The sequence below is a fragment of the Neovison vison genome, chromosome 3 (assembly GCF_020171115.1).
Source record: "Neovison vison isolate M4711 chromosome 3, ASM_NN_V1, whole genome shotgun sequence".
Classification (NCBI taxonomy): Eukaryota; Metazoa; Chordata; class Mammalia; order Carnivora; family Mustelidae; genus Neogale; species Neogale vison.
Window position 1 is genome coordinate 8,535,968 of NC_058093.1, and position 13,302 is coordinate 8,549,269.

At 39.1% G+C, this 13,302-nt stretch overlaps 1 long non-coding RNA gene across 1 annotated transcript in view; it reads left to right on the plus strand.

Annotated features, from left to right (window-relative positions):
- Nucleotides 1-841: 841 nt before the first annotated feature.
- LOC122902144 overlaps nt 842-13,302 on the plus strand; it is a 33,877-nt gene continuing 21,416 nt past the window's right edge. Inside the window, exon 1 of the long non-coding RNA XR_006383752.1 lies at nt 842-989. This is a non-coding gene — a long non-coding RNA (uncharacterized LOC122902144). The remainder of the gene's footprint in view (nt 990-13,302) is intronic.

Sequence of the window (13,302 nt, forward strand, 5' to 3'; positions counted from 1 at the left end):
TTATTTATTTATTTGACAGAGCGAGAGAGATCACAAGTAGGCAGAGAGGCAGGCAGAGAGAGGGAGAAGCAGGTTCCCCACTGAGCAGAGAGCCCGGTGCAGGACTTGTACCCAGGATCCTGAGACCATGACCTGAGCTGAAGGCAGAGGCTTAACCCACCCAGCTACCCAGGTGCCCCATCGTGGCCTCTCCTTTGTCTATTCTCAGTGGTGTCTACAGCACAAACCGTAGCCTAGAATCCCATTGGGCGGCAGGAGTGTTGTCTTCATTTGAAAAAATCCATGGGTGTGATTTTGTGTACTATTCCTTGGTTATCTTGCCTTGACCCTGGTTCTCCAGGCCAGATCTCTGTTCTGTGAGCTATGCAATATCCCTCAAATATGTTCCTTTGTAGCTTCAATCATCCAGAGACGCATAATTGCTTGCAGTTAATAACTCTGAAAAATCGTACCAAGAACTGCTTTCTGAGTTAACTTTTGTAGTTATAGATCTCAGTTTATTTTAACATGAGCCTATCTGGAATTCCACAAACAAACCATGGTTAACTAAAGGAAAGAAAAAGTGAAATAAACTTATTTATTTAAACAAGTAACTACATAAATAAATTAAATGCTTAGCATTTTGAAAGATGAAAAAAAATGTTGGCCGTCTATTATAGTTGTAAACTTTTGGCTCGATTTTGGGATTGTGGTCGAACTTTTAACCAGCAGAGTGTAAGGTTTTCACTGTGTTACTTCCTGGTTATGCAATTTCTATAAAATGGGCAAGAGGCGCTGAAGAAAATGAGTGATGACGCCATGCCGTGGGCTTAGTTCATTATAACTCATCACAAGTACCTCGAGCAGTTGTGAGCCAATCAAAACAGAAATGTTCTGACACATTTGAGAGTATCTTGTTTTACAGAGTGCTTTAAAGAGGCATGAACAGCACACAAGCTTTCAAACAAACCAAATTATCCAGAAAGGATTTTGGAACTGGTTCCTATGAGGTACTTTTCGTTATTATTTTATACGATATATAAAATATAATGCTTTTCTGTCTGAGCTCCTAGGGCCTGGAATGGTTCTGCCTTCTACAGTTTTTGCAAGCGAATTTTAAAATATTTTATTCTGGTCATTTTCTTGCTAGGCTTCAATGGTGAAAAGTATGTGGGCCAGTTAGGCCCTTCAGAGCTTCCCATTTCATGATGATAGCTCAGATTATTAGGGACTTAAATTAATTTCAACCAGACAAAGTATCTTCTCCTACAATTGAAATACTACCTCCAATTAAGGATCCTTTCAAGTAGTGCCTTGAAATAATCCAGGAAAAACATACAAGGAAAGTAGCCTGTTCCCCCCCCCCTTCATGCTTTTTGTCCAGGTTTGAGTTTAGTTAGGGGTTCTTGGATCTGGATTCTGGTATCTCCGCAGCTAAGTCTCAGAGGAAAGTTTTGTTTATAGGAGAAGTCAACAGAAAAGTGTTCAGCAGCACACCTCACCTTGGAAACCTGTTGAGAAATGAAAAAGCAGGCACATGTGATAACCTGTTTTTCTCAAGCCTAAATTGGGGGTGCATCTTTTAAAATGAGGGTTTTTTTGTTTTGTTTTGTTTTGTTTTTTAACACTTTGCAGATGATTATCTTGGTGTACTTGAGAGAAGCGTCACAGGCATCAAGTCATTAGTCTGTGTCTTCCTGTCTCTCACCCAGGGTGTTTGTCTTTCTCTCCAGTTGCTAAGAACAGGAAATTGCAGAAATAAAGATTTAATCAGTTCCCCTTTCTTCAGGGAGCCTTGCTCGGTTTAACTGAGGTCGGTAATACATTTAGATTTGCCCAAATAATTTATAGAATTTATTGGAATAGGCTAGTTTTGTGTAATTTTAAAACATGTTCTTCTCACTACAAAGTTTATCTCGGAGAAGGTTGCCCTTTCAAAGGAAAAATGGGCAACACCTTGGAGACACTGTCTATTACTCACCGACCTAGAAAAATCCCCTTCTAGTAACTCAGGCCCAAGCAGGTCTAAAAGGCTCTAGGTCAGCCGTGTACGCTGAATGTGGCACAGAATTTATTCCTACTAAGGACCCCTTAAGTCTGTACAGCATTTTAGTTAACATGGAGCTTCCACAGGCTGTGTTTTATCTGAGCCTCAACTACCCTGAGGGTATTGGGAGCAAGGCTTGCCACACCCCACTAGACAAACGAGGAAAAAAGACTCTTGAGAGTGACTTTTCCAACTGAGGTCTGGGCCCTGGTCTAGAAGCGAAGATTGTCAACCCTTCGGGGCTACCCCTAAGAGACAGGAAATCCAATGAGCAAAATGATCTGACCTGCTTTCTCGCCTCCCCCATCCCCACCCTCTTCTCTGAGACAGTAGAAGAGGCCCTACCATAGAGCCACCTTGGACACAGGGAAGGAAAAGAGGCTGTAATTGGTCAGCAGGGCCCCAAGTCCGGAGGGCAAGCCAGGCTGAGCCCTTCGGTCATTTTGCCTGCAACCACGTATAGCACTGGGCCTACCCCAAAACTTACCACTCCTGTGTTCCCAACTCGCTGACCCCCACTGCTGCTCCGGATTGCCTGGGCACTTTGAGGTGGGGAATTAGGAAAATCCAGAATGATGTACCATCCCAAGCAATAAGATCTAACACAGAACTAAGAATTCCAAGTCAATAGCCGAGGTTCTCGGAAGACATTTAAGAGAAAGGAGGGTACCTGTTTTTAAAAGCTGACACTTCTGTAACGAGATTACATGAGCACCAAGGATTAAAGTTTTTATAGTGAAATGACAGGAATGTTTTAATAAAGCATGATCATACTTTTTCATGCAAGATGCTTTGTAAATGTCATTTACTTAATTCTTGAAACACAACCTTGGGATAGTCTTTATTACTCCTGCTTCTCGCATGAGGAAACTCAGGTTCAGAGAAGTGAAGGGACCTGCTTGAGGTCCTACAGTGGAATGGAGACAGACTTTGAACTCACGCGGCAAGTCCCATGGCCTTTTCAGGGTACCGCCTCAGGTACTGGGTTACCTGTTCCCATTTCTTTTTTCCCAAACGTCCCATCTCCATAACTCATTACACAAATGAGTTTGTCTTCCTGTAGTGGAAAGTTACTTATCTGGTAGTCTAACTTTTAAGAAACAGGAAGTCTGCAAAAAACCTCTTCTGAGAAGCAGAGTGGATGTTCTAGCCGGCGTTCACATGTGAGAAGACTCTCGCGGGCGTTGAGTGTGTCTTTTATGTTTACTGTGTAATTATTTCGGATGTTACAAGACTTCAATGATAGGATAGTGCAGGAGTTTTCCCTCTGATCTTCCAATGACTGGCTGCTTTTCTACCTTCAGTTCTCACTTTAGATGTTACAACCTGTGAGAGGCTTTCCCTGTGTTCTTTATAGCACTTTTTATCATAATTAATAATGATGGATTTATTTGTTTACTGCTTGTCTTCCCAACAAGATTGTAAATTCCCAAGGACCAGGAACTGTGTCTGCTTTTTCACCAGCATTTTCCCAGCACCTATCATGGTGCCTGGCACAAAGTAACAACTCAATAATTGTTGATTGGATGGAAGGATGGTTGGATGAATAGATGGATGGACAGATGGATGGATGGACAGATGAGAGAATCATTCCCAGAAGAGTTTCCAAAGGGATCTGAGGAAATAGGTGATTTGGTAATCTGTTCTATGAGAGTTAGGTTAAGTCAATCACCTTTCCCTAAAATAGGTCTGAGATCTGGTGGCTTCCTAAAGACAATGTATAGGAACAAGGAGGCCACTCTACCAGAACAGCAGGGGAAAGGAAGGGGAAACTGAGAACTAACCAAATGCAAAGCAGTATGTTAGAGTCACATTATCTCATTTAACATAAAAAACACTGCATGAGAAAGGCTTTATCCCTATCCTACGAAAGAAAAAAGTGAGACTCATACTGGTGAGATTGCCAAAGGTCATTTAACCAAGAAGTGGCAGAGCCAGGATAAGGAGATAGATTTGTCATATTTCAAAGACCATGTTTTGTTTTAAGCAAATTAGATTTTAAATTTTTTGATCTTTATATGAGCCTCTAACTTACATATAAGAATTCCCCATATTTTAAGTACAGCTTGATAAAATCCAAATGTGTATGCATCCTTGTAACCACCATCCAGATAAAGAAATAAGACATTTTTTAGCCCCGCAGAGGTTCCTCTGCACTTCCTGTCAGGCAATATTCCTAAGTCTACCATTATTTTGACTCCTTCATGACAGGCTCCTGTTCCCTGTTTTCAAACTCCATGTATATATGCAATCTTATGATACACCCCCTTTTGTTCTGGGCTACTTCTTTTTTTTTTTTAAAGATTTTATTTATTTATTTGACAGACAGAGATCACAAGTGGGCAGAGAGGCAGGCAGAGAGAGGGGGGCGGGATGCAGGCTCCCTGCTGAGCAGAGAGCCCGATGCTGGGCTCGATCCCAGGACCCTGAGATCATGACCTGAGCCGAAGGGAGAGGCTTAACCCACTGAGCCACCCAGGCACCCTGGGCTACTTTTGTCTGCAAGATTCATCCATGTTTTTGCTAGTAGTAATTGATTCTTTTTCCTTTTTGAGTTATATTCCAATGAATTAATAGAATCACAACTTATTTATTTATTCTAATGTTGATGGACATTTGCAGTATTTCCAGTGTGTTATTATTACTGGAGTATTATGTATATTCTTGAATGCATGTTTTGGTACACTCGTTTCTGTTGGGCATACACTCAAAAGTGAAATTGCTGGTCATAGCTTTTCCATATGTTTAGTTCTGGTCAATTCTGCCACTTTTTCAAAGTGGTTGCATCAATTTACACTCTTTTTAAAACTAAAATTAACATATAGTGTATTCTTAGTTTCAGAGGTAATGTTCTGTGATCATCAGTAGTATATAATATCCCATGCTCTTTACATCACGTGCCCTCCCCAATGTCCATCACTCAGTTAACCCATCCTCCAACCCCCCCTCGCCTCCAGCAACCCTTAGTTTGTTTCCTATGACTAAGGGTCTCTTATGGTTTTTCTCCCTCTCTGATTTCATCAGTTTACACTCTTACCCACCACAATGCAGAGCATTCTCATTGTTTCATATCCGTGCCAACTCTCATTATCATTGGTCCTTTTAATTTTAGCCACTCTGGCGGAGGAAGGCCATGTTTTTATAAACTATACCTCAGTGCCTTAGCATGTGAGGGATGAGCCTTCAGAAAAGAAAAGACCAAGAGTTTGTTTCTGCTTCTTGGGTGAATCTGACATGATACTATTCCCAGCTCTCTAGTATCACACGAAAATGTGGCTCTCATATCTGGACGCACAGTGGATGAAGTGGGGCCTCTTCAAAGGATAGAACAGACTCTAACTACTGGCTCATGAATGTGATTGAGACAAATGGACCTATTGGGAGATAAATGGGTCACAACAAAGGGAGGAACTTTTATCTCTTTGGTCAGAGCAGCAGAGCAGTGAATAGGTCTCAACAAAATCAGTCCACCTTTTCAACACCAGACCAGGACTCCTTTTAGGTAAGGCAGTGCCCAACCATGTAGGAGGTCAGATAACAGAAAATTGCCCCCATAATTATCATTTTTTGAGCACTTCCTATATGCCAGAGAAAGTACTTCATACTTTATAGAATACAGTAACTAGGACTGTTGGGTTGTAAATAACAGAATAGAACCTGATTATTAACATAAATGAATTTATTTAAAAGATATTTATTCTGAGATTGTCTTCTTGATGTGGGTGCTGAATTTTATTCCATTTTATATAATAATGGTAAGTATGGATGATAATTACTAGTTGTTATCAGTTAATGTTCCTTTTAATCACATGTAAAGTGTGATATATTCTGGTTGGATGGGGGCCAGTGGCATGGGTAGTGAAAAAATTCACCCAAGGCAGAACAAAGAGGTAGAAGTTTATTGAATACTCTACCAGGGAGCAGCTGGCAGGACAGCAAAAGATAGACCATCTGCCACATGGTGGTGGTGAGGGGCTATAGTCACAGGGAAGAGTGAGGAAGTATGGGAACATATGGAACTTTCTTTTTTTGATAATCTTGGGAACTGTGCCTTGTTGCAAATAACTCATGGGTCAGTTAGGGTCTATGGCTATTTCAATGTGGGACACTTAATGTGCCTGTTTGGTAGTCACTGTGGGCCTTTTTGCCTCGGTCAAGTTTCCATCACTCAGGCCTGTTGCCTAAGAGTGGCCTCTATATAAAGTGCACAACACTAAGCCATTCTCCTGCTCCCACCAACCAAATACTGTTGGAAAGGTTGTGCATGGAGCTAAATTTTATTGTCACGTGACAATCCAGTGGGAAAGCTACTGCCTCACACCGTTCTGTAAACATGGGTGCTTTCACCCTTTTATCCAAGAATAGGCCTCATGTTCTTATCAAATCTTATTTATTAATGAAGGTTACGTAAGCTTCTATAGTAGTGATATACTATTATTAACTACAGTCCATACTTCACTCAGATTTCCTTAGCATTCACCTAATGTCCTTTTTCCATTCCACAGTTCTATGCAGGTTACATCATCACATTCATTCACTCTGTCTCATTAAGATCTTCTTGACCGTGGCTGTTTTGTTTCTCAGATTTTTCTTGGTTCTGATGATCTTGATATTGATAGTTTTGAGGAGTAGAGGTCAGGCATTTTGTGAAAGGCTCCTACATTGGCATTTGTCTTATGTTTTTCTCGTGGTTAAACTGAGGTGGTGGGTTTGAGGAAGAAGACCACAGAGGTAAGGTGCCATTTTTATCACATCATGTCAAGCCACATGGGTTAGGACTGTTGATATGGGCCTTGATCACCTGACTGAGGTAGTGGTTGTCAGGTTTCTTCACTATGAAGTTACTCTTCTCCCCCACCTGCCTTCTGTGCTGTGCTCCTTGGAGGGAATGAATGAATGAATGAACATTCCCACATTTAAGGGTGGAGTCTTTACATAAATCATTTGGAATTCTTCTGCATGAAAGATTTGTCTCTTCTTTATTAATTATTCATTTATTTATCAGTATGGACTTATATTTATTTCACATTTTGTGTTGTAACTCAGTATTACTTTTTTTATTTTCTTGTTCAGATTGTTCTAGCTTTGACCATTAGAGCCCTTTCATTTGTCTCCTGTAACTGTTCAACACATTCCCATCTTTGGGGCTTTAAAAAAAAAAAAAAGTACTTCCCTACTTTCAAGCACTACATAATGTTTCAGGCTTATCTTAACTATTTCCTAGAATCAGTCATTTCTCCAAGGTGCAGGACTAATTTTTAAAATATGTTTTATATCCTAACTAAGGGCCTTACCTTAGCACAGGTCAAAGTCAAGTAGGAAACATAATTTTAGTAGCGTGTATGTGTACAACCATCACCACACCCAAATGATGTGGCTGGTTAGAAAAACTCTGTACATGTACGCCAGCCACAAAACTATTGGCATTCCTGCTTGGTTCCAAGATTCAGACAACCTGCTATCTTCATTCCTCCTTAAACATTGTTATGAGTGATATAACAGACAGGTTAATTGCAGATGAGAGAAAACAAACCTAAACATTTTAGTTCCAACTCATCAGTCGTACCCTATGAGGAAGAAACTCTGATGATACAGACATTGCTTTTCAAAGCAATGCAAGCACACCCCAGGGTACACAATGTCGGTTCAAGGAAGAGGAAAAATTAAAGTGCTATCTTACTGGATCATCAAACTCCTTCAATATTTTGGGGAGCGAGGGACCAGTTGTTATTAAAGCTAATAAGGGAAGATGTCCATTTTCAAATTAAAACCAAGCTTGATGATATTTGAAAGTTTTACTTAGAAGTGAGTGAAGCAGACAAGTCATGTTGTTCGGTAGCGCTGGTTTCCAGCTACATTTCCATGGTCACTGGGTGACACATTTAAATTTTTTTGACATGGTTTCTTAACTGAACATGGAATAATAGTAAATTATCTATAACTGGTGAGTAGTTCTTTAGTCAACAGTTAAAAATGGTTCGTTTTGTTGCTCTGGTTTGGGAAGCCAATCATTCCAGAATGGAATTGCCCCCAGGAGAAATGTATAACTTCTGTCCATTCTCCCTCATTCCATCCTCAAAAAAGAAATGCTGATCTGGATTGATCAGGTTCAGGAACTTGTTCTCTTTTGGGATTTTATCGCTTGAGATTTCTCTTGCATTTCCAGACCATGAGGTTGAAAGATAAAGAGAGCTTCCCAGCCTGTCAGGTTTGAGCATCTCGTTCTACCTCATTTTTGGGCTTTCTCATTTCGCTGGACTTGTCAGTAGTACTTTTTCCATTAAGGGACTCCTTTGCCCTGGGAAGTTGTAGAGCGGGCCATGTGGACCAGCTATGGAGTCACATGTTATATATCCAAGTCCTAAAGCAACATATTCTCTTACTTCTCCTTATTGGCTGGGTTTCTCTTCTTAGAACCTGTCTTTCCCTCAGTGAGGCACATAAGAGTCAAGCTAGGAGTGTGGATGTAGGAAGAAACAGGTATGTTGACCTGTAAGAGGCCTGTTGACCTCTTTTGATCTCCTTAGAACTGACTCTACTTACTGCAAAAGAAGCCCTTCATATGTTTTAATCCAATTAAAAGAAGACTTCATTTGGCATTGGAGGAAAAGCCTCATAGTAATAAAAAGCAGTTCTTTATTTGGCCTTGAGTTTAGGATTTAACTTGAGGGCAGAAGCAGGGAGAGGGATATCATGAGCAATGTCATGACAAAGTTCAAGAATTTGGACTTGGGATCCCTTTTCCAATGCCAACTGAATACCAAATAGACATGAAGTATTATATTACTCCATTTTTGTGTGTAGTAAGAGGTAGTATCTTATAAGATGATTATAAATTGTCAGAGAATTATACATTGTTCCAATGATTTATACTTTGGGAAACTGCTTGCTTTTTCTAAATGGACAACCAGTGACTAAAAATCTTTTGAAAGAACCTATAATAATGAGGACAATGAAATATGTGAAGCCGATTTCTATCAATGTGATCATTTTATCTTTATCAGATGTTCTCAGTTCAATTATATTTCAATATTTACTTTGTTTGAAAAATGTTATACTAGTCACCTAATAGCTACAGAAGGAAGTATCTATTTTGAAGGAAAAAAGCCATTAATAGGTAAACATTTTGATCAATAGAGAAAAGTATGTAAGAAAAAACCTTTCCCCCTCTTGATAAAGAGGTTAAATGCTTTCTAGCTAAAGGATGAAATAAAAAACACCAAGAAAAGGGACAGGGTGGCTGGGTTATGGACATGGGGGAGGGTATGTGCTATGGTGAGTGCTGTGAAGTGTGTAAGCCAATGATTCACAGACCTGTACTCCTGGGGCAAATAATACATAGTATGTTATTTAAAAAGAAAAAAACACACACACACACACACCAAGAAAGACTTCACAGGAGCAATTAGTAGGATGGTGGAAATGATGCATTATTAAAACATTCACTAACTAAATACGTTTCAGGTTTTAACAAAAGAATATAATGAAGGCAGATAAATTTATCATTATAAAATTACACTGAGGTCCAACACTATAGGTGGAATAATAGGACACCGAAACCAGGAAGTCAGTGCCATGAATGCAATCTCTTGCTCTTCCCTTTCAATGTGATGTCAAAGTAGTCATTATAATTAGGATGAGTCTTTCCTTCGACTGCTCTCATGTGGTATTTGAAATTTATTTCTAGTCTAAAACACAGAATGAAGAGTTTAATGGCACACTTGTTCCATGAAATCTTAACCATGCTTTAAACTCACATGATTTAATACAAGCTGGTTTTTGGAAAGACACTGGTAAGCACAGATCATTTTCAAGTACATCCTTCAGCAATTGCCCTCCTCTACAGCTGCCTTTCTCCTCCCCCTATCTCTTCTGTTAACTACTTGTCTTAGTAATAGTTTATGTATTTAGTCAATTCATTTACAATATCAATCAACTATAAAAGATAGTGCAATTGATTAAATAAAGGGTTCCAAACTGGTTAGAAGGCAAATTCAACTAACAGACATATTTGCTTTGATCCACTGGATTCAAAAAATCTAGAAATATCACAAAAAAAAATTTAGATTTCTAGGTTTCTCTTGATAAATCAGAAGAGCTTTCAGCACTGGACCTGAATTTTATGTGACTAGAGCTGGAGTAAAATATAAGAATGCAGCCTTTGGGTAAATCCCACCTCTGTATTGCTTACAGCCAGCCAGGTTCACTCATGCAATACCTAGCTGACCCCTATTGGCTTGTGAATATGTGATCCTTGGATGATATTGACATGGGTACAGTGGTAGTGGTGGTATGCAGACGCGCATATGCAACAAACATTCAACCAAGATGGCTTAACAAATAGTCTCAGCCCATTATCACTTGTGTTATTCACTTCTCCCAAAGTATTTGATGGGCTATCAAATACCAAAATATTCTTTTAGGGATAAACAAAATGGATTCTTAATTATAAATATCATGAAAAGAGAACTTCCCGTATCCACAAAGTTGCATGCTAATCCCATGAGACTTTTATCCCTACTTTGTTCTCTTTCTTCTTGAATTTTTTCTTTCCCAAATGTATCACAGAGAGGTAATAATCTATTTTTTTAAAGAAGATTTATTTTGGATTAAGTGATTTCATGGTGCAACATGGTTTTAAACAAAAATAGAGATCAGTATGAAAATAAAACAAATTGTACACATTAAAATATCTTTCCCTCAAAGCATTTTGGAATCATAAAAAAATACAACACAAAAGTCAGGGGTTCAGGTGAGGATAAGAATACAGGCTTTCCAGAAAACCAACATCTAGTCTACATTTCAGAGTCTCAGGCTCCATTTAATACCACCCACAAATCATTTCTAGGATGTCAACAATCTGCATTATTTGCACTGCAAAAAAATAGATGAAATTTAAATATAAGGTGAAATGAGAACTGTAAGGTCTTAAAGTCAATACTAAATACCTCCCATTATTTCTCTGTTAAAAGTCACACTGGACGAATACGAAGCTTAAATCAACTCAACAAAAATAGAAAGAAACATAGCTCTTGACTGTGACACATGGAATAATGAACACGTGGCTGGAGTTGGTGAAAAGAAATGGAAAGGCTTAAAAAAATACATCACCTGTGCTCTACTGAAATCTTAGAAATAAATATGGTATTTTTTTACAGAGCCTTAATATTAAAAAGTAAGCGTTATTATAAAATTAGATTAATACTTTCAGTAAGAGGCAAGAGAGATGCATGTATTTCTATTTTGGAATGCCTGCATCCCTATTATAAAAACATGTAATCTTATGCACTTTCCAATATAACAGCTTCAGATTTTACTTACGATATCATATAAAGAAAAATAGGTTGTAATAACAGCTTTTAGAGCATTAAGGTCCTAAAAGAACATTCAGGTCTGTGTGTTTCCTGGTTAGTACTTCCCAGGTATTTCTTGAACATTATCCATCCTCTTTTACAGAAGGTGTAGTAACCAGAAGTTTACTGATGGTTCCTTACCTGCATCAGTAATAGCTAACTCAGCCTGTATCCCACCAGAGACCTATCGACACTCCTCAGGGAGGTAATGTCCCAAGAGAAAATTAGATGGAAAGATATCACATGCCCAAGGCCACTAGATGCTAAGATCACGTATATAAATATGATTACTCTGTTTTTTTCCCAGAAGCCCTAAAACTAGGGCCTGCCAATGCTGCTGAACTGGGCCATCATGAAAGCCAAGTAAACTGCCTAGCAGAGTAAGTCTGAGCCAACGTGTTTTCAGTCTTGATCAGCTTCCTGGAAAATTGGAAACACTGATCAGGTCTCCATTTGCAATTCGGCAACCCAATTCTTGAGTTTCTGCTTTCTGGATTAATAGGGAACATTTAACTAACCACTAGAAACCACGAAAATGTCCCAAAAGCTCTATTCTCATGTCAAAGAATGTCTGCTGAGAAACAAATTAAGCATCATAAGTATGTCAGGCTACACCATTTTTTTTTTTTTTTTTTTTACTTATAAAGTTCAATAATAGCCACAGTAATTCTGAAGTTAAACCAAATCCACAACATAATTTAATGCTAAATTGTCAAATTTTCCTGATTCATCTGTGGGTTAGCTTTAATACTTTCAAGTTCTGTTGTGCAATACCGAAGATGTTATCAGCCTACCGAAGTTACACAGCGAGGCTAATTTCCCACCAGGCAGATTATCAAGCAGTATCCTCACTAGGCAGCAGGACGTTCTTTTCTTCTTTTCTTCCCGAAAGTCAGAAACCAAATCGAAGCTCAAAGATGATCTTTCCAGCCCTTGTTTTTACTTTCCCTTTGCTAGGATCCTGTCTTAACCATCCCTGCATTCCTTCTGGCCCAAAGTTCTGTGATTAGGGGCAGCACGCATACGCGTTATATCCTTTGTCCCAGTTCTTTGGAAGGCAGCTACCTCCCAGAGTCTTGACAGTTGGTCAGGAATTAGCACTGTGTTCCGGCCGGGTGGGGAACACAACTGCTGGGCTTCTCTTGTCTGCTTTTCGCTTGAATCGCCCCTCTCGTGGGCAGCCATTGGCCATAAGCCACAGTTTAGAAAGCTTTGATGTCTCTAGTCTTCCTTTGCTTCCATGTTAGATAAACAAATCTATCACCTGCCTTGGGACTCTCTCCAACACAGTTTAGTTGAAAAGACTTTCAGACTCTTTACTGTAAGATGTTTTCTTTAGTTAGAAGTGGTCAAGTCATGAATACAACTTGTGCAGAAAGAAAGACAAAAATTGAGTGACTATGAAGAGGACAGAAAGGAAAAGAGAATCTGCAGGGGTTCCTTCATCCATATCACTGGAACCTACCTCCCAGACCTAGATCCATCCTCATTAAGAATTAAAAAATAAAATAAGGTTAGTGATTAAAGCGGGTTTTCTTCCCCATTATTTTGCTTCCAAATAATAATAAACCACACTCCTGTAGAAATCCACCAAATGCCATAATTTTGCAATGTTTTAAATTTCTCATAACAAGTAGTAAAATGAAAGTATTAAGTCCATGAGGAGTTTTTTCCCCCCACGAATATACTAGTACCTTCCAGAAGCTTTTCAGAAGGTGACGCATTTTAAAAATGTTGAAAAAAATGGGAACTGGGGCAGATGCAACATCTTGCAAGATTCACTGAGAGTGGAATATGTTTGTAGAAACATCAGTCTCCACATTGTTTGAAATGAAAACTAGAGTTGTAACCATTAAGTGTTGAAACCGATCCATGAAAATCAACCTCCACCCAGCTGGGTTTGATACCTTTTACCCCCCAGAA